This window comes from Panthera onca, chromosome E2 (genome assembly GCF_046562875.1).
Source record: "Panthera onca isolate mPanOnc1 chromosome E2, mPanOnc1 haplotype 2, whole genome shotgun sequence".
Classification (NCBI taxonomy): domain Eukaryota; kingdom Metazoa; phylum Chordata; class Mammalia; order Carnivora; family Felidae; genus Panthera; species Panthera onca.
The window spans coordinates 15,656,089-15,677,317 of NC_138353.1; the positions used below are offsets into that span (position 1 = coordinate 15,656,089).

Consider the following 21,229-nt stretch of genomic DNA (forward strand, 5'->3'; position numbering starts at 1 on the left):
ATGCTATTTACTTGTGGAAGGAATGAGGTCATGCAACCCGTGGAGTTCCCCACTTTCAGAATCTGGCTGGCTGACTTGTCCATTGTGGTGTCATTAAACACATTCCGCCACCCCCTGTGAGTACTGCAGGTAAAGGCTGGACTATTGTCTATCTGTCCTGCAATCTGCCTGACCAGCCACCCCACCAAAAAAGGAAGTAAAAATGACAGATGAGTCACCATGAGCACTGGTAGGTTTGGGACAGGGGATGGCTCTGGAACTCTGTGATTAATAGATACCATGAACATCAGCTTCTGTCGCTTCTTGGCTGAGATCTCCCCAGTGGCTCCTTACTGAATTAGAATAAAATCTAAATTCATCTGCTCGCCCACAAGCCCCTCAGGCTCTGGTCCCTGCCAGTCTCCTGATGCCTCTCCCCATCCCTGACTTAGATCCCATCACACTGGCCTTCTTTTCTGTCCTGTTGACATATCGAACCCCACCCAGGATATCTGGATATCCTTCCTTGGTTCTTAACCAGGCTGGCTCCCTTGTATGATGTCAACTCTCCAATGAAGCCTTCCTTATGAAGGGAAGCCTACCAATGACTAACGGTGCTTTCCGAGGAAGGAGAAGGCTGTGTACGTGTGTGCGTGTGTGTGTGTAGGGGGCATTTCCTAACCCATGTCCTTAGGTATGGAGTGAGCTGGCAGAGAGAGACCCAGGGGGAAGCATGAAGCAGATTATTCATGGAGCAAAACAGGGAGGCAAGCCTGTAGCACCTGAGAAAGTGAGAACCAGAAGGGGGTGGGGGAGGAGTCGGGAGCAAGAGTTTACCCGTCTTCCTAGCTCCCAAGAGAGCATTCCTGAAGATGTAGCAGGGAGGCACACAGGGGAGGGGGCAGAGAAGGGGGAAGGAAGTGGAAAGCCCCCAGAGTCGGGTTGGTTAGGGGAGACAGGAGCAAGGCCAGGTGAGCCTGGGTGAGCTGGAGGGCAGAGATATCTTCTAAAGAAGCAGGTGGGCCTCAGCTCTGGGGACCAAGCTTTGCAGGAATGTGGATGCCAGATCACTGGATTTTTAATTTTTTTTTAATGTTTACTTATTTTTGAGTGGGGGGGAAGGAGGGAGGGTAAGAGAGAGTGAAGGAGACACAGAATCTGAAACAGGCTCTAGGCTCCGAGCTATCAGCACAGAGCCCAATGCGACATTGGGCTTGAACTTGGGAATGGCGAGATCATGACCTGAGCCTAAGAGCATTGGATGCTTAGCTGACTGAGCCACCCAGGATCTTTAAATCCAGAAACTAGAAATCTTGAATTGTATGCAACTTCTCTCAGTTTGAAAACAAAAATAGCAGCAACAACAACGAACTACCATGCAGAGAAGATCTCTAAGAGGATGTTCAAGAAACTGCTAACATTGGTTGCCTCTGGGAAGGGGAATTAGACCTCTTTTCCCCCACTCCAAGCCCCCTCTCTGGGTTGGCCGGAGGCACTTTTTTTTTTTTTTTTTTTTAAGATTATTTATCTTGAGAGAGAGTGCCCAAAAGCAGGGGAAGGGCAGAGAGAGAGAGAGAGAGAGAGACAGAGAGAGAGAGAGAGAGTCCCAAGCAGACTCTGCACTGTCAGTGTAGAACCCAATGTGGGGCTTGAACTCCTGAACTACGAGATTATGACCTGAGCTGAAATCAAGAGCCGGATGCTTAACCTACTGACCCAGGTGCCCCTGGCCAGGGGCACTCCTTATGCTTGGCAGTGCAGTCTCACCTCTGGGTCAGCCTGGGAAAGCCTGGCAGATTAGCCCTTTGAGGCCACGTTTGGGTTGGCTGGGAAAACCAGTGGCCCAGACGTGACCCCGACCTGCTTATGCAAGCACCTCCTGACAGATGGGCTTTGCTGATGGCATTTTGTTTCCAGCTCAGTCAGAAACCCCCAATCTGTTTTGCTCCCTCCTGTGAAAACACACAGATGTTCCTGAGGCCCTGGTGTCTTTCCACAGATTCCCTTCCTGGAGCAGGTGTAGCCAAGTCTCCTGGTGATGCTCGGAAGGCTGAGTGATACCCACAGCCTCTCTGGGATTCAGGGACTGGTGCACAATGGTCCCTTTCCAGCTGCCTGCTGTCAGGCTCCCCCCTCCTAAAAGCATGCCCATCTTTCTGATGGGGAACCCCCCATAATGAAGGTCAGACTGCCTGGGTTCGGGTCCTGGTATGCCATGGACTGGTTACTGAAACTGTGATTCAATTTCAATCTGGAGAGAGTGGGGAGAATACCACCTATCTCATGGCCACTACTATCACTATGGTTCCTCCCTTCATATATCTTCTCCCCTCTCCCCACGCCCCCAATTACTGAAGCACAGCCAGGGGCAGGCTCAGCGGCTGAGTGTTCTCTTCTGCGCCTGTCTGTACAAGTTTCTTCTCTCCAGTATTCCTTGGTTCCTGCCTGTTTTCTATGCCCGCTCCTCTTGGCCTCCTGGTGGTCCGTAAGCCCCTGATAAATTCTGCTTCTGCCCAAGACTGTCAAACGTGGCTTCTGCTGCTGGCATAGGAGGACCTTGACTAATACCCACTGCTGTGTACAAGGAAAGCAGCTGGGGACGGTGGATGGGGAAAAATGGGAGACGGCAGCATGACAAGAAGCAAGTAGCAGTGGGAGAGTCAGGTGGGGATGCATTTGGCTGCAAGTAACAGAATACCATCCAATGGTGGCTCAGGCAATGAAGGTATTTCATTATCTTATGTAACAAGCAGACCAGGTATGGCGGCTCCACTCTTGGTACACTGCAATGACATTAGGCACTTTTTTCCCCTCTGCCCCATCATCCCCTGCTCCCCTCAGCGTGCTGCTGGCTTACATCTTTGGCTTTCGACCTCAGAGTGGCAAGCTGGCAGCCATAGCCCCCCTTCTCACCGAACCATGCGCAAGGGGGAAAGCAAGGGATGAGATGAGACTGTTCTTACTTCTTACCCATCTGACCCTCATCAGGAAGGAGAATGTTTGCCGGAACATCCCCCCTACCTCAAAAGACTTTCTTTTATGTCTAATTGGCCAGAATGTGGTCACATATGGCCATTCTAGGAGCAAGGAAAGCTGGGAAAGCCAAGAATCTGGGGTCATTCTGATTGCCCATGGGCCAATGAGGACTTCCGTCTGGGGCTGGCCACACTGGCTCCCTAAAAATGTCATGGTCTGTTAGAAGAGCAGGCACCTAATAGTGTGCCTGTGTAAATGCTCCCAGACTGTCACCTGTGAAGAAGCTGGGGAAGTCTGAGCTGAGAGGGTGCTCCCTTATCAGGCCCCCAAAACTTGGATGCTGAAACAGCAGACAAGTGGCCTCAATGTTCTGGCTCTGAAGGGCCTTGCTCTTCTGTGAAGGAGTCAGGATGTCTGCAGAACCTCCCAGGGCAGAGCAGAAGGGAAAAACACAAGCTTTCCAGTGGCAGACACTTGTGGTTTGCTTCCTCTGCTGTTTTCCAAAAACAGCCCAGATTTCCCTTTGGGAACCTGCGTTCTCTGACTCCCACCCAGTGGGCTAGAGGAGGAGATCCTTCTTGACCATGTAACCTGATCAAAACCAGTGAGACCCAGTGACATGGGTGCCAAGAGTCCTAGGGCTGAAGGCTGTGCTTTACCCTCTTACCCGGAGTTAGAGAGGATATGAGGGATGGAATCACTGCAGCTATCTTGTGACCATGAGGGAAGAAGGAAGAACCGTTTGTGAAAGGGGTTGAAAGTTAGGGGGTGGATGTGGGAGCTGTAGTCATCATTTTCGTCTGAGTCAAGCTGGACCCAAAGCTACCACAATTGTACTTCCCACCACTGGATGTTTTAGTTACATAACCAAACAACATCTATAACAGCAGCTACCATGAATGTGATCCTTCTAGAGTCCAGGTCCTTCTCTAAGCACTATACATTTGTTATCTCTCTTAATTCCACAACTCTATGAAGTAGATATTATCTCTGTCTTAACATAAGGAAGCTGAAGTGAACAGATCAAGTAATGTGCCCAAGACCAGGTGGCCACAAGGTGGCAGAGTTGGGACTAATCCGGCAGCTTCGTTCCTCAAGTCAGGCAGTCCTGAGTTCAAGCAGGAGCCCTGCGGGTTGCCCAGTGGGCAAAGTCCTGGACCTCTAATTCTCCTTCTCCTCACTGGTGACACAGGGCAAAATAACTCCAGATCCAACTGCTCCTCTGAGTTCCAGACTCGGGTAGCCACTGCTTACTTGACATCACCACATATATATTTCACATGCACTGCAAACTGCGAACTGCACGTTCCCAACCTGAACCCTTGACCTCTCCCCATCCACAAAGCCCGTTCCTTCTCAGAATAGTCAGGGTGGGCTAAGTTATGGCCTAGGAACAGAGAACCCCATGTACTAGGGGCTTACCCGACAGAGGTTTGCTTCTTGCTCATACTGCATGTCTACCAGGGGCGGGCCAAGGGCCTTCTCATGTCAGCTCTACTCCCAGGTGACAGAGCAGCGCTTACATGAGACCTGGCCAATTTCACGGGTAAGGGACATGGCCGAACTATGCGACAGTTCCTGCTCAGGAATGACACGTATCACTGCTCTCACATCTGACTGGCCAAATCAAGTCATACATCGAAGACTGGTGTTGACAGAGTGGTATGCCACAATATCTGTCAGAATAGGAATAGCAGAAGCTACTGGCTTCTTCCACATCTCAGGGAAAGGCACTTCCTTCCATCCAAGGACTCCAGCTGGAAACTCCCTTCACATATCCAATCCATTACCCCACATCCTGCTGACTCTCCCATGGGAGCTCTCCCATGCCAGTCTGAGCTGGGTGACTACATACCGTAGCCTCCCCATTACCTCTCCTTCTGCTCCTGGTCCTGTAAGTGCCCTTTGCCATGGAGCGGGCAGAGCAATCTTAGGATTCATATTCACATTTGAATCTTAGTATAAATTCAAATCTTAGGAGAAAATTCAAAATCCTCACCTCAGCCCTCAAGGCTCCTTTCCTCTTCTCCTTGCTTTGGGGGTCCCAGCCACAATGTCCTTCTTTCAGTTCCACATGCCTACGGCTTATCCGCCCTGTTGCCTCAGGGCCTTTGTACCTGTCATCCACGTTGCCCTTTCCCTTACCTAGATAGTTCTCAAGATTCAGGACAAATGTCACTTTCTCCACATGACTTTTCTTCCTCATGAGCCTTGTTCAATCCCCAACCTGAGTACTCAGAGCACTCTTTTTTTTTTTTTTTTTAAATGTTTATTTTTGAGAGAGACAGAGGGTGAGCAGTGGAGGGGCAGAGAGAGAGAGAGGGAGACACAGACAGAATCAGAAGCAGGCTCCAGGCTCCGAGCTGTCAGCACAGAGCCTGATGCGGGGCTCAAACCCACAAACTGCAAGATCATGACCTGAGCTGAAGTCAGATGCTTAACCGACTGAGCCACCCAGGTGCCCCGTGCTCAGAGCACTCTTACAGAGCATTTCTCTTTGGGGTTACCTGCCTCAGTGTATGTACATCATTTACCATGTAATTAACTGGCCGCCATACGTAAGGTTTGTGAGGCACTGAAACGTGAGAATCTTTATTATTGCATGCCTCTCCCCGACAGGCCTGACATACAGTAGGTCATTAACAAATACCTGCTAAATAAATGAGTGGATGGATGACAACCTCAGACCAGGAGGAGCGCTAGCTCAGTGAGGGTCTGTGACCTGAAGGAGGGTAGGTGGTGCTTGCTTGGTGACCTAGCATGTCTGCCCCTGGGAAGAAGCGTGTTCAGGAAGCTGAAAGTAATGTGTGGAGTGTGTGTACGTGCAAGTGTGTGTGTGTGTGTGTGTGTGTGTGTGTGTGTACACTGCCCCCGCACAGGCCTTTGGATGGGGGAGCAGGTAGGTATCCAAGGTCTCCTTCCTAAGCAGACCTCTGCGTCCAAGGGTGCCCCCATCTGCTCCAGGGATTACCTCTTCAAGGAAATGTGATCCAGTCACTGCAATGGGGACTTAGTGAGACCTAAGAGCTCTGGACACTTCAGGGTTGTGGCACCAAGTCTGAGGGCTACTCTCAGAGGCTCAGGGGGAATGATGACCCCACTGCATGCGCCTGGCAATTGAGCAGTTTCTGGGCAGGTACAAGTCGTTCATTTGTCCAGTAAGAACTAGTCCTTACAGCTTATTCATTCATACGACCAACACCTATCACATTCTTCCAAATCATTTAGCCCAAAAAGTTCACTGAGTCAAAAGAGAAAAAGCACTAAAAACTTATTCTTTTATTGAACACTGACCAGGCATGTATAACTCATTCATTCATTTCACAAACACCAAGCACCAAAGATGCATTCATTTATTCACCAGACTTCTCAAGCACCTACTATGTGCTATTGTTGTAGGTGCTGAAGAAAATACAACCCTGAGCAGGACCACACCTCTCCCTCATGGACTTACTCCCAGGAGAGGGAAGCCAGAGAAGTAAGTAAACCAAGAGAGAAAACAAGGTAACTTCAAAGGGTGGTCAGCAGTTTAAAGGAACACAATGTTGTGACAGGGTGGGGCTGGGGGCTGCTCCCAACGGGAGGGCTCATTGTGGGGTGCCAGGTGATAGGAAGAGAGGACGCCTGTCGTGCACCAGGCATGCCGATGGATGAGGCTGACACGCACGGGCAGGAAAGCTGGGAGTGGCCAGCGTACGAGGCCCCGTGGGCTTGTCCAAGGCAGGCGGGAGTGCTCATCCCCACTGTCCATTAGAGGCACCAGGGGAGCTTTGTAAAAGTATAGGTGTTCACAATCCACCCCCGGAGAGTCTGAATCAGCTGCTCTGGGGTGGGGACCAGGCCTGAGAGAGAGCCTTTTAAAAGCTCTGCAGCTGACTCTAATATGCAGCCAGGGCTGAGGACAGGGGAAGGAAGAGAGCAAAGAAATGAGGGCCTGACACCAAGCCCTGATCTGCTGCAAATGCAGGGGGCAAGCAGGGGAGCAGGTGTCCCGCAGGCCCCAACAGTGGGGGTGGTTTGGGGAGGGGCAGGTGGTCCGCAGCGCTGGATGCTGAGGGGGTCACGTATGATGATGATTATCGGTCTGAAGGGCACTGGTGACCACTGCGGGAGGTATTTCGGGGGACTGCTCCTCTGGGAAGCCTTGTCCACACCCTTGTCCCTCAGTGCTGTTGACCTACCCTTTTTGTTTTGTTTTTTTTACCTACCTTCCTTCCTACCATTCCCTAGACACAATCCTCCCCATCCTCCCTTTGGTGAGTTCCCAGGGGTCTGCACACCCCCTGGACTATCGGAGTTAGCCCACTGGAGTTTGAAGCCTCTGAGTATCTTTGGTCCCCCTTGGGACTCTGAGCAGCTCTGAGTCTGCAGTGGGATAGGGTCTACTATGTGCGTTCTTGCACAGGCAGGGTAGGGGGTGATGATGTGGTGATGACAGTAGTAACAGCAAGGCTAACACACACTCGGCGTGTATTAACAGGTGTTGTGATAACTTCACAAAGCAGGGACTTCTAGCAGGACCAGTTTAGAGATGAGGCAAAGGTCCTGTGGCACACCGCTGGTAGGCAGGCAGGACAGCGAGGCCCCAAACCTTGTCAGTGTGGCTCCCACACCTTTGCCCCCAGCGCTCTAAAAGACGTGGCAGCCCAAATGAGCGTGTTGTGTGGATACACAAATGATGCGAGTTATCTTCAAAATCAATTCATAAGGACAAAAACTCTAGAAAGTCAGCATCAGCTCAGCAGATTTCAGGTTAAGAATCTGTTTTCTCTCTCCATGTCTTCCTCCACTTTATTGGAAACCCGAGCATACACAGGCCCACTGTGGAGCTTCCCCCAGGAAACAAAACGGATGGGATGGAACTTCCGGACATCTCATTAGGAAGCCCTGAGGCAGAGACTGCGCCATCAGCCCCAAAACAGGAGAGCAACACCGCCCCCCTCCACGGCCCCAGGTACTACTCTGATCTGTTTTTTACTCTCAGTGTTTCTGACCCCAGATGTGTGGGTCTTCCACACCAAGCAACTCTCCAGTTCTCTGCAGACCCCAATGAGGGTCCTACAATTTAATTTAATCCCGACACTATCTAGAGTTAGCACAGACCCCACAGGCTCAGTTCCGCCAGACTGCCCCCCCCACCTCAGATGCTAATCACCAGTGGAGGGGGGGGGGGGACGTCCCCAGGTTACCCACATGTCTACCTGACTTGATTACAAATTGGGGTTCCCACAACTCCCTCCTCAGGTTCTGCTGTAACAGCTCACAGAACTGAGAGAAATACTTTACTTACTATTACTGGTTTATTATAAACGATAGAAGTAAACAGTCACATGGAGGGATATTCAAGAAGTTCAGAAGGGTCTCGAGCACAGGAGCTTCTGTTGCCATGGAATTTGGGGTGCACCACCCTCCCAGCGTGTGGATGCGCTCATCAACCTAGAAGCTCTCTGAACTCTGTTTAGGGTTTTACGGAGGCCACACTGTGTGGGCATGATTGATTAAATCACTGGCCATCGGGAACTGATGCAATCTCCAGCCCCTCCCTCTCCCCAGAGGTCAGGGGGGTGGGGCTGAAAGTTTCAAGCCTCAAATCACAGGACTGGTTTCCCTGGCAACCAGCCCCCATCCAGAAGCTATCTAGGAGTCCACAGAATCACCTCATTAGCATAAACTCAGGTATGGTTGAAAGGGTCTTATTCTAAAGAACAAAAGAGGCCCCTATCACCCAAACCACTCAGAAAATTCCAAGGGTTTTAGAAGCTCTTGGGGCCAGGAACTGGGGACAGAAGACCAAATAGGTATTTTTTATTCACGCCATAAAAACTTGCACTTTCCTATTTAAGGTCAAAGAACCCAGAGCATGCTCTCTCTTTAAATCTTACAGTCATTATACTCAAACTGGAGGGGGTCCCAGGAGTCCGAGTTCCTGAGAAGCCTGTTCTCTTTGATGTGTGTAAATCAAATGATTCTTCCCCTTCTTTGGGGGGAATAAGGGGATGAATTGTAATTATGTGCTTAAGTTTTAGGTGTGCACACTATTTTATTTATTTAAAAAAAATTTTTTTTTAATGTTTATTTAGTTTTGGGAGAGGGAGAGACGAAGTGTGAGCATGGGAGGGGCAGAGAGAGAGGGAGACACAGAATCCGAAGCGGACTCCAGACCCCAAGCTGTCAGCACAGAGCCTGATGCGGGGCTTGAACTCACAAACAGCAAAATCATGACCTGAGCTGAAGTGGGACACTTAACCGACTGAGCCACCCAGACGCCCCAACACACTATTTTATTTTAAACTAACAATTCCATTTCTAGGAATCTGTCCCTCAGATATTCCCACCAGTGCATGCCAGAAGCCACACCGCCACACTGCCGTAATATGCAAGAGGTGGGAGCAGCCTAAAAGCCCAGCGGCAGAGGATGGGTTAAATGCATTTGGGTACCCCAACTCCAGGGACACAATGCAGCTGTAGTAAACAGTGAGGCAGAGGTAGTGCCAGGTGTCCTGCGTGCAAGATGCCCACATGCCGGGAAGTGAATGGGTACAGCTCATACTTAGAGGAGTGCTCGCTGTGTACCAGGCTAAGCGCTTTACACACATGAACTCATTTAATCCTTATGAAACCCTTTGAGGGAGAGGCTGTCACCATCCTCATTAAAAAAATTTTTTTAATGTTTACTTATTTTTGAGGGGGGGGGAGTGCAAGTGGGGGAGGGGCAGAGTAAGAGGGAGACACAGAATGTGAAGCAGGCTCCAGGTTCTGAGCTGTCAGCACAGAGCCCAAAGCATGGCTTGAACCCACAAACCACAAGATCATGACCTGAGCTGAAGTCGGACGCTTAACAGACTGAGCCACCCAAGCGCCCCACAGCATCCTCATTCTAAAGCCAATGCAACTGGGGCGCCTGGGTGGCTCAGTCAGTTAAGCATCCTTTGGCTCAGGTCATGATCTCACAGTTCCTGGGTTCCAACCCCGCGTCAGGCTCTGTGCTGACAGCTCAGAGCCTGGAGCCTGCTTTGGATTCTGTGTCTCCCTCTGTCTCTGCCCCTCCCCTGCTTGCACCTATCTCTCTCTGTCTTTCAAAAACAAATAAATGTTAAAAAAAAATTTTTTTTTAAAAAGCCAATGCAACTGAGTCCAGAGAGATTGAGTAACCTGCCCAAGTCACTCAGCAGGAAAGCAGTGTCACTGGGATTTGAACCCAGGCAATCTAGCTTCAGAGTTTCTTCTCTATGGTGCACTTGGTGGAGGGAAAGAGGCAAATTGCAGAATAAAACCAAACAAAATAATGGAGCTTAAATAAAAGATTTCATTAGAGAGAGAGAACATAAATGTCTATAAAGGAAAGGGCCTAGGAGGGCACCCACCAAACTGTTAACAGTGGTTACTTCTAAGGAGTAAAACCTGAGTGGAGATAAAAGGACAACTTTTAAAAAAATTCTGCATGTCTGTGCTTGAATTTGTATAAGCCCGTAAGTTCAAGGCCCTCTTCAGGCTCCCCTATGAGGCCCTGCCCCGAATCCACATTCCACAGAGAGGAGCCCTGTGAATAGGTTTGCATGCTTTCTTCCAGACCCTCCTCTCTGTGTCTACATGGAAATGCTCACAACTGCACAGGGTAGGGGCGTCTCAGGCTTTAAGTTTTCACTTTTGGAAGTGAGCATGTGAGGAGAATCATGGGCAGGGGGACGCCACGCCCTGAAAAGCCCAGACTCACCTCCACAGGTGAGCCTTGCATCCGACCTTGCCCCTAGGGCTCGTGGAGTCTGAAAACTCCCAGTGGAGATTCCTCCTTGGCCTGGCAAGCTGCTTGTATCCGGACCCACCGAGGGAAGGAAGGGGCACCCCATCTTGTATCCACATGCCCCTCGGTGAAACAGAGGCTGTACTTAAATCCTTAAACTACAATGTCGCCTTCTTTTAGTTTGCGAACTAGTATGGCTGAAGTGATGTAGGTTGAATGCTTGTATAATTACGTGCTTACATAGAGAGATGAATTAAAAAAAAATAAACAGCCTTCAGAGTTGCTTTTCTTACTTATTATCAGATCCTGGAGATTTCCTGATATGGCGGCTGTAGCTCAGTGGTTGGAAGCAAAGAATACTCACGTTCAATTCCCAGCTCTGCCACTTAATTACCTAGACCTTGGGCATGCCACTTAGCCTCTCTACATCTCAGTTTTCCCATTTGTAAAATGGAGATAATAATAGGACTTAACTCTTAGGGATGTTATGAGTTAATGAACGTAGAGACAGAATATCCCTGGCACACGGGGACATACAAGTATTAGCTGTTAAAATTTTACTTGTATAACAATAAAAAGAAAATCTCAGGCAAACAAATAGAACCAAATGTGGCCTTGGCAGGAGCCCTGGTTGCTCTGGGCTCAGGAGCCGGCTGGCCCGGGGTGGCCTGTCTTGAGCAAGAAGCTGGGCAAGCCCCTCCTTCCTGGGGGGCCCACAGCCAGGCCCATGGGAGGCGCCCCTTCTGAGTCCCTGTGGGGTCGGGTGGGTTAGGCGAGGGTGTTGCCACCTCCCCCAAAGTGCATGTGGATTAAGCATCTTGTTCCAATTCTGGGCATCGTCCTAGTCACTTCAAATAATGAGACTTTGAAATGCAAAGTGAAAAAAGGATGCCCCCTGGAGCATGGGCACGTGCCAGGCCCACCCAGGAGCAGCAGGCCAAGCGTGTGCACTGGGACGATGCGACAGAGCTGCACTGGCTGGAGGATGGGTGAGGGGCCCGGGGTCGGGGAAGCCCCTTCGGGGGAGACTTAAGCAGGGGGACAATCACTGCTCTGAGCGGCCGGGCGTGCCTACCGGGATCTCACTGGCTCTGGCCAGGCCCATTTTTAAGCTGCATGCACTGGTGTACCTGTGACATTTATTTTGATTCTGAAACTTTCTGGTAAACAGCTGCTGCCTGGAGCCCCAAGAGTCCCCACTATCACTGTGTGGGGTGATGCTTTGGGGTCTGCTCCCACGGCTGTTGTTGGTTGGGGTGGTGGTTAAGTGTTTAGTATGTCCCCCAACGGGCTCACTCCTGTGACCAGGCCGAGCCTCCTTTAGAAGACAGTGTCTTGTCAGCACGGAGCCTGACTTGTGAACTAATCCCAGCTAATTGCCACCGAAGCCTGCTAAGATCACATCTGTTGGGCTTGGAGATTAAATCAATATTTGACAATCTTGATTAAATACAGCCAGGGAATCCTTGTCAGAGAACATCTGTTAAAGCCCTGTTCTTTCCATCCTGCTCTTAGGGGGCTGACAGGGGGCATCTCAGGCTCTGCTTCTCCTCACCTGAGGAGATTTGGTGGGGGTGTGGGGGGGTGGACAGAAACAGAAAGGCTCCCTGTGGTGGGAGGGGAGGGGAGGGGAGGGGAGGGGAGGGGAGTGAACCTTGCTAGCCAGGGGGGCACCATCTGCCAGCAATAATCACCTTACCTGCCCCCGACCCTGGGGGCTGCTGAGGGCCAGTCCCCAGCCAGCATGGAGTGCTTGCTGCAGAACACTGAACTCGTCTCCTAATGTCCCACTGAGGCAGTGCTCTCGTCATCTCCGTTTCAAAATCAGGAAGCTGAGCTTTGAGAAGAGACAGTGCTTGGCCAAGGTCACAAAGAGAATGAGAGGAGGAATGGGGGTCTGGACCCCCTGGGTCTGCTGACTCCAGGGTCTGCCCTGTGACCTCTCACAGGACCACTCCGCATGAGAGACCAGTCATCAAAAGAAAGAGCAAAAATGGGCACTTGTGCCACCCGGACCCAGACTGGAGGCCTGCTCCAATGTCAGGTTCCCGAAGCTACGGGTTACAATGGCGGCCCCCCTCAGCCCACAGAGCATCCCAGGGGGAGGGCCCTACGGTTTTCCCCAATTTGCAGAAGGGAACAGTGAGACTCAGAGGGGCAAGTTACCTGTTCCAGATCACTCAGTGAGGTTAAAGGCAGAGGTGGGGCCGGAACCAGGTGGGTGACTCTATGGCCACCATAACCACAGTCATCTCTAAAAAGCAGGGACAGAGCTGTGAGCAGGATGGGCCTCAATAAATGCCTGCTCTCCATCCCTGAGTGATTTTCAGACAGAAATCAGGCTCATGCTGGGATCCTGGGAGCAAACCCTGGTCCCAATACTCCACCTTGCTGCACTGCTGGAGGAGCCCGAGATGACCCCCCCTAAGGTACAAGCCTGGTCCCTCTTAACTCCCTCCCATATTCCAAGTTCCCAGCAATTACCAGAACGGATAGAAACTAAGGAATTGGCTAAGATTATTTAAAAAAAAGAAAAAAAAAAGTCAGGAGGCAGATCCCAAACTGTCTGCTAAGTAAAAGAACCATTGCCAGGGTGCCTGGGTGGCTCAGTTGGTTGAGTGTCCAACTTCGGCTCAGGTCATCATCTCACAGTTTGTGGGTTTGAGCCCCGCATCGGGTTCTGTGCTGATGGCTCATAGCCTGGAGTCTGCTTCAGATTCTGTGTCTCCTTCTCTCTCTGCCCCATCTCCAACCACACTCCTCTCTCTCTCTCTCTCTCTCTCAAAAATAAATAAACATTAAAAGAAAAAAAAAAAAAGAACCACTGCCACGTGTGGCATTGTTAGAGCCCCTAATTTCTCATATTCCAGGAAGGATTTACGCCTGCCCTGTCCAGTCTCACCCCTACCCTGACATGGAATCTTACAAGGAAACTGGCTGCTATAATCAGAGAATCAACCCAGAAGTCCCAAGAAGAATGTATTCAGAAGAAATTCAGAAGAATGGCACACTCCCTCTTACAATTAAAAAAATTAGTATTAAAAAATTCTCTATGCTACATATTTTATACCTATATATCCACCGAGGATGATGCAGAGCAAAGATCTGGAAGGCCAACCTCTACCTGTAAGTGGTTACCCCAGGGAGGGGAGTGACAGTGTGTGTGTGTGTGTGTGTGTGTGTGTGTGTGAGATTCTATCATTGACTCCGAAGCTCCAAAACTTCCCAAAGTCACGTGCCTCACCTGTACACCCACAGACCACCTGTACTATTATTTACTTAAGTTAGTCCTTTCAACCAACTCACTTACTAAAACCTTAATAAGACCAGTGCAGGGTTCGTTATATTTTTTCTAATACTCATCAAACAAAATGCACAAATATGAGCATCTGTAAAGCCTGCGTATCAATGGAAGTGAACTCTGGTACCAGAAATGTGCTGACATCAAAGCCAGAATGCAGCTTTGAGACATGACTCTGAGAAAAAGAGGCAGACACAGAACAATGTGCATAATTTACGATTCTGTTTGTATAAAGTTGAAAAACAGGCAAAATGAAACCATTACTTATACTCTCATCTGCGAACAAACCTTCAAAAGGCAAGAAATGGTGACATGGAAGTCTGGGAGAGGAGTGGCTTCTGGGGGTGAGAGGGGGTGTTCGATGGAGGGGTACACAGAGGTTTCTGGCAAAATTCTTTTTTTTTTTTTTTTTACGTTTATTGACTCTAGAGAGAAAGAGAGAGCACAAGTGGCAGAGGGGCAGAGAGAGAGGGAGACACAGAATCTGAAGCAGGCTCCAGACTCTGAGCTGTCAGTCCAGAGCCTGACGTGGGGCTCAAACTCACACATCGTGACATCATGACTTGAGCCCAAGTCAGACGCTTAACCGACTGAGCCACCCAGGCGCTCCTAAAATTCTTTCTTGACCAGGGCGTTACATAAGTGCTTGCTTTAGAAGTGTTTCCTAAACTGTGTATTTACAATTTACATACTCCTCAGTGCAAATGTTAGGTGTCACAGTAACAAAGCTTTAAAGCCTTTCGCACTGGGTGAATTCTTTTTAAACAATGAGATTGTACTATTACATGTATAATCTTAAAAAACAAGTAAGACCCTCTTTGAAGACCTGTGTGTGTTTGTACACATGCCCCGCCCCCACCCCCAACACACCCCAGTCATTCTCTGCTCCCCTGGTTCAAAATTCACTTTCTCTCCTTTAAAAAAGGTTTCCGCTTCCCAGAACCGGCAGAGCCACTTCACCTGTCCAAGTACAAACATCCTGGGCATGCTGGGGGAGACTGCACTTCCTCCTAGCCCTCAAGGAGGCAGGGAAGGGGGGCTACACGCACAGCAGGGGTTTGGGGACAATTCACCACACAACAGCTGGGGACAGAGGGGCAAGGGCCTGCCCCCACCCTGCAGGAGGCCTTGGGGGAGGGTGGTGGCACGGGGGCTGTGGGGCCAAGCTGCCCTTAGGAGCACGCATCTTAGCCCTGGCCCTGTAAGCGATCCCACAGCGAGCTCCAGAAAGGCTCTAGTCTTGACCCTTGACTAGGTGCAAAGCCTCTTGTCAACCCGAGGACCAGCTGGAAGATGGCAAAGGCCTGCAGCTCTGTTTGCATAACACAGTAATCAAACATCCTGCCCAGGGCCTGCATGCGGGATGGGTGCCCATGCTAACACCGAGGCAGAAGAGCTGGAAGGGGGCACTGGGCCCTCAGGAGGAGCCCAAAGCGATGGCTCCACAGGAGCCCAGGAAACTATGAAATCGGCCACTCATTGCGAGGACAACTTTCCTTCTCTTCTTTCTTTCTTTCTTTTTTAATGTTCACAGTTGAGGGAACCTTTCTAGAGGCAATCTGGCAATAGCTTTTAAAAATGTTCCTACCCTCTGAACCTGTAATGCTACTTCTGGGAACTGATCCCAAAGAAACAATGGAAATAAAGAAAAAATATTATGGCACTGGTTATAAATTAAAAAAAAAAAAAAAAAAAAAATAGAACCAACCTCAACGTCCAACAACAGAATGGTTAAATAAACTATGACGTTAAACATTTATACACACGTACGGAGGCAGTCATAGAAGAAAGCCTGAAAAAAATAACTCTAAAACGGGGGTGCCTGGGTGGCTCAGTGAGTTAAGCGTCCAACTTCGGCTCAGGTCATGATCTCATGGTTTGTGAGTTCGAGCCCCACGTTGGGCTCTGTGCTGACAGCTCACAGCCTGGAGCCTGCTTTGGATTCTGTGTCTGTGTCTGTCTCTGCCCCCGCCCCCCGCTTGCACTCTGTCTCTCTCTCAAAAATAAATAAACATTAAAAGAAAGAAAGAAAGAAAGAAAGAAAGAAAAAGAAAATCTGACAACTTTCCAAACAAAAGCCAGCTCCAGCCCTCCTACGGGTGGGATGTGCCTCAAACTCCTTCCCATCCAGGTTTTCATGAGCTCATGAATGCTGCTCAGGAAGCCTAGGGCAAGGAATCCCACTCCCAATGGGCAGATGAAGAAACTGAGCACAAAGCGATGTCATTTCTGGACAACAAGAGCAAGGACTCAGGCCCTCAGTGTGAGAATACTGTTACCCTCGCCAGGGGGCCGCTCCAGATGCTCAATGTCTCATACTTGTGGCTGCACGGACTCCAGGGTTGTTCAAATCCAAACCCGCTCTCCATCCTGGAGAGAAGCCCGAATTTGTTTGGAGCAGCAGGGTGCCCATCCAAAAAGCCTGCTTTGCCAGGCTCCCTTGCAGCTTCAGCTACCTACGTGTCCCATTCTAGCCCGTGAGAGGTTAAAGGGAAGTAGGCTGGGGGTGGGTGAAAGATCTTCCGGTAAAGCTACTGCTTTCCAACAGCCAGCACAGCCCTTCCACCCTTCTCCTTCCTGGAATGTGGATGCCATATGTGGAGGTGAGGTAGCCATCTTGTGATCATGAGGCTGAAAGCCACATGCAGAGGATGGCAGGGCAAGGAGTCAGAGGAGCCCACTCTCCCAGCCAGAGGCCCTGCCCCAGTCTACCCATCCTCCCTTGTCTTCCTTCGTACAAGAGAAAACGGTTCCCTTATTTAAGCCACCGCTTGTTGGTTTCCTGTTACTTGTATCAGAGTTCGATCTTGACTGATAGAGGTCCTACCCAGATCCTCATTTTACAGACAAAGAAACTGAAGCTCTGTGAGGGGAGGTCAGTAGCCCAAGGTCACATGGAGCCAGGAAGAGATAAGGCTGGAATGTGAGCCTGTATCCCTAACCACTTCACAGCATGGCTTTCGAGAAAGCTTGGCTTCAATTCACTTCTCCATCTAATAGTTTGCTGGTCTGTCCCCCACAGCAAAAGCATGAGCTCCACAAAACTTAGACTTCTCGCTGCTCACTCCCCTGCCGGTGGCAGGCGCTCAACACATCCCTGCTAAAGGAGCAATGAATGACTAAATGCATGGGAAGGTCCAGTGACTCTTCTGGAAAAGAGAAATGCCACCATTAACTTCACAGGAGGCTGGGAGGGCTCACTGAGGAATAAATATGAAGCACAGGGCATGGTGTCTAATTCAGTGATCAATTATTGATTCCATTATTTCCATCACGGAGGCTGTGGATCTCCTCTTCCAAAGACCTTTCCTCATGACCAAAAGGTTTTGCCAACTCTAGATGATCTTTTTTTTTTTTTTTTTTTTTTTTTTTTTTAAATTTGGATTCAAAGATGATTTCTCCATACAACTCATAGCCAAACACCCCCAGGACTCCCAACTAATTCCCAACCACATGTCCCTGGAGCGGCATCCCAGCCTCCCTGCCTTGGCCTTGGGTTCCACATGCAGTAACTGCCCTGCTCTTTGCACATCAACCCTGCCTCTTCCTTAGATCAACTTCCCAAGCCGCCTCTTGAGTGATGCCTTCCCTGACCGCTCCCCCCCACCCGCCCATCTGGCACTGCCCCCCCTGGGAAGCTCTTTGTGCCCTCCCTGTCTGGCCTATTCTCTTCCCGATGTGGTGTCTGGAAAGGCCATCCACCTGGCATTCCTGTTGGGTGCTGCATGTACACGCATCTGACGAGACCAGCTCCTGTGGGCAGGCCCCACCCCTCCTCCCCTGCCTCCCAGCGAGTGCTGGCACTTACAAGGGCTGTTCAATGACATCTGGTGAACGGGAGAAAGAATGATCACACTGCCTAACGTTTCTATGGGTCTACAATGTGCCTGGCGCTGTTCTATGCACTTTATGCACATTAACCCATTTTAGCGTTTATTTTTGAGAGACAGAGAGGCAGAGAGCGAGGAGAGGAAGGGCAGAAAGAGAGGGAGACACAGAATCAAGAGCAGGCTCTAGGCTCTGGGCTGACAGCACAGAGCCCCATGTGGGGCTTGAACCCACAAACCGTGAGATCATGACCTGAGCCGAAGCTGGACACTTAACCGACTGAGCCACCCAGGTGCCCTGCAGATTAACCCATTTGATCCGCACAACATTCCTTTGCCAGAGGTACTATTATCATTGCCATTTTATACACGAGGAAATTGAAGCTCCAGGTCATGCTGCTGGTAAGTGGCAAAGCTGGGCTCCAAGAATCCTGCTGACTGACTCCAGAGTCAATGCTCTTAACCTCTTGGCTCTCCTGCCTTGTATGAATAACTGCACAAATGTCCCTGGCACGAAGAAAAACACCTGGGGTCAGGCCTGAGCGGAATGTAAAGCTCACCTCCTAAGCCAGAGCAAACACTCACTGGCCTCCCCTTAACATTCCAATCCTATTCTCCTTTGCTTACCTGCCAATATTGATGCTGAAAAAGCCAGACACTCACTTTTCTAGCTTGGAGCCGAGAAGTCTGCTGGGGGGTGGGGGGGTTGGACAGAAACATGGTCCTGACTGGCTCCCTGCTTCCTGCCTCATGGCTATGACAGGATGTGACACCTGGAGCCACAGCAACCATCTTGCAAACATGAGGAAAGGCTAAGAGGATTTCAGAAGCAAACACCTGGGCTTCTGACATGTGAAGCTATTGAAGCATCCAGAACTGCTGAGTATCTGTTACTTCTATCCCAGGCTGAGATACAAAATATTTAGAAACTAGTAAGGCAAAGGCAAGAGGCAACCAGAATGGATGGCAGCTGGTGGACATTGGTCCTGCCTGAATCTGAATTCAATGACAGTTTTGTTCGCTGTTGTCCCTCAGCACTAGCACAGTGCTGGGCGCAGTTGGCACAGAGTCGGCACACAGTCAGTGTTTGGTGAATGATCCAGAATGTGACGCACACAGGACCTGAGTACAGCTACGTACCTCCCAGCTCTGAACGACGGGTGTTTCACCTCCCTCAGCTCAGTTTCCTCATCTGTGAGTATTTACCTCATAGGGCATGGGAGGAAACTTCGATATCCCTATGTGGACAGGACCTGGTGGGATGCCAGGGAGGTGTGCTGGCTGCTATCACCATCAGCTTCTTTTTATCCTTGCCGTTTCCTTGCCCGTCACATGGCTACTATGATCAGTCTCCCCTTTAAGGACACGAAATCTGAGAAAGTACAGTAGAAAGCACTCTGCAAGCAAATGTTAATTCTTATCTTTGACTAGGTGCAGCGTAGCAGTTAAGAGCACAGATTCGGAAGGCAGGCTGCCTGAGTTTGAGTCCCAGCTCTGCCACATGACCTCGGCAAGTCACTTAACCTCTTTGTGCCTCAGTTACCTCACTTATAAAATGGAAATAACAGACGTACCTCCCTTACGGGGCTGAAGTGAACATTAAAGGAGTCGACAGGTAAAGTTCTAGAGCAGCGCCCAGCGCAGGTGATCACCGGGAACACTGGCTTGTGCAACCTCGGGTAAGTTACTTAACTCTCTGCCTTTCTCTCCTCACAGGATTGCTGTGAGAATCTAAGAAGTGAATCTATGTGAAGTGTGAAGTGCTTGAAACAGGCCTGCTTTACGGGCAGGGCCCAGTTAACGTTAGCAGTCCTCGCCATCTCTGACTGGGGGCTCTCTTGGATGACTGACCGCCTACACTTTTATTTTACCCCCACACTGCTGTTTAACTCCCAGGTCTACAGAGCTGGCACCCTGCCCCTCCCCCGGCTTCCCCCACCCTCCCAAAGCCAGCAGCTCCAGGAGAATGCGCAGTATACCTCTCACCCCACGTGCCTAGCGCCTGGCTGGTGCACAACTGCCCGCTAAATGCCAGCTGGCATCGCTCAGTGCTGGGACGTTCCTCTGGCCTCTCTCCTGGCCCGAGACATTGGCGCCTCACGCCGGGGCTCCCTGCATCCCCCCACCCAGGACTCTGCAGGCAAGCAGAGCCACCCTGCCTACAGGCACAGGGTCCTCAGGAGGGTTTTCATTAGGTCACGGTACAACCCAGGCCTCTGACAGAGCAAAAGGGAGTGTCTTGTGAGCACAGGGCGGGGGAAGTTTGGAAAGGATTCCTCCAGCAAAGGAAGAAAATGTAACCATGGACAAATGGCCTTGAGCCTCTCAAGGGAGGCCTGTCCCAGGCAGCAGGGACTAGCACCAGGCAGGCAGTGCCCAAAGAGCTGCCTCAAGGGACCCCAGTGTCGAGGATGGTGCAGATCACTAAGCAACATACCCCTGACCAGGTCATTTAGACACTCTGGTTTTCGCAACCATTAAATGGGTATCAACTTCTCTGATTGGTCCACTGCCGGTTCCGTGCTGAATCACAGGAAACTACATTTCCCAGGATTCCTGGTTAAGTTCAGCTAATGGGCGTGCTTCTCCCTCTCACCCTCCACCTTGGACAGAGTCTCAGACACTTCCACTGCCCTGGGTTCCAGTAATGCCACCTCCCCCTTGTGTCCCTCCAGCTCCGGTTCTAGTCTCAGGACTGCCTCCCCGTCCCTGTTTTGTTCCTCTGTTCCTCCATCGCTCATTAACACAAGTTCTCTGTGTCGAATTCCTTCTGCCTGAAATACTTAGAGTAATCCCTAGAAATACCTTGATTCTGTTTTCTTGACAGATACACCTGTCTTGCTTGCATTTTAGGGGCATCTGAGACTGAGGGGGAGAAGACGCAGCTGGAAAGTGAAAAGCCCCACACAAACGAAGGATTATTTTATGGAAATCTCCTCCTCTCTTCCATAAGGCACAGGAACATTGTGAGCATGGAGTTTAAACCCCTCCCAAACGAAATGATCCGATGTTTGGGAACCGCTTCAAAATAATCCAAAGGCAAGGGGTTGGAGGAAGCATGCTTGGCGGGGTGCCAGTAACTACAGGCTCTAGTGACAGGTCTGCACCTGTGGGCTCTGCGTGCTCTTCTTTCTGCCTCTGTAAATGTTTGAAATTTTCCATTATTAAAACAAAACCAACAGGCAAGAAAAAACAGGTCCCTATTCTGTTGGCGGGGGGTACTAACTGGCAGAAACTCCTTTGAAGGCAATTTGTCAGTTAATTAAATTGAAACCATGTACATCTGTGGACCCAGTGATTCCAACACCAAGTGCAAATGGGAATATACCACTTAGCGGGTGCCAGCACTTTGTACACATTATATATCATATGTTCATAAAGCCTAATGAGGTAGACACAGTGTAC

At 50.1% G+C, this 21,229-nt stretch overlaps 1 protein-coding gene and 1 long non-coding RNA gene across 11 annotated transcripts in view; one reads left to right on the plus strand and one right to left on the minus strand.

Annotated features, from left to right (window-relative positions):
• Window positions 1-21,229, minus strand: part of SIPA1L3 (signal induced proliferation associated 1 like 3) — a 236,991-nt gene that overhangs the window by 100,358 nt on the left and 115,404 nt on the right. For 2 of the 10 annotated variants that reach the window (XM_060650963.3, XM_060650965.3), the window contains one exon: window positions 19,031-19,179. The exons of the other annotated variants lie outside the window; for them this stretch is intronic. The gene's annotated coding sequence lies outside the window, so the exon portion shown is untranslated. The remainder of the gene's footprint in view (window positions 1-19,030; window positions 19,180-21,229) is intronic. 10 annotated transcript variants of the gene reach the window in all.
• Window positions 89-13,744, plus strand: LOC132690492 (uncharacterized). The gene is made up of 4 exons (XR_009615417.2): window positions 89-229; window positions 6,355-6,433; window positions 7,763-7,909; window positions 13,567-13,744. It is a non-coding gene; the product is annotated as an uncharacterized LOC132690492 (long non-coding RNA).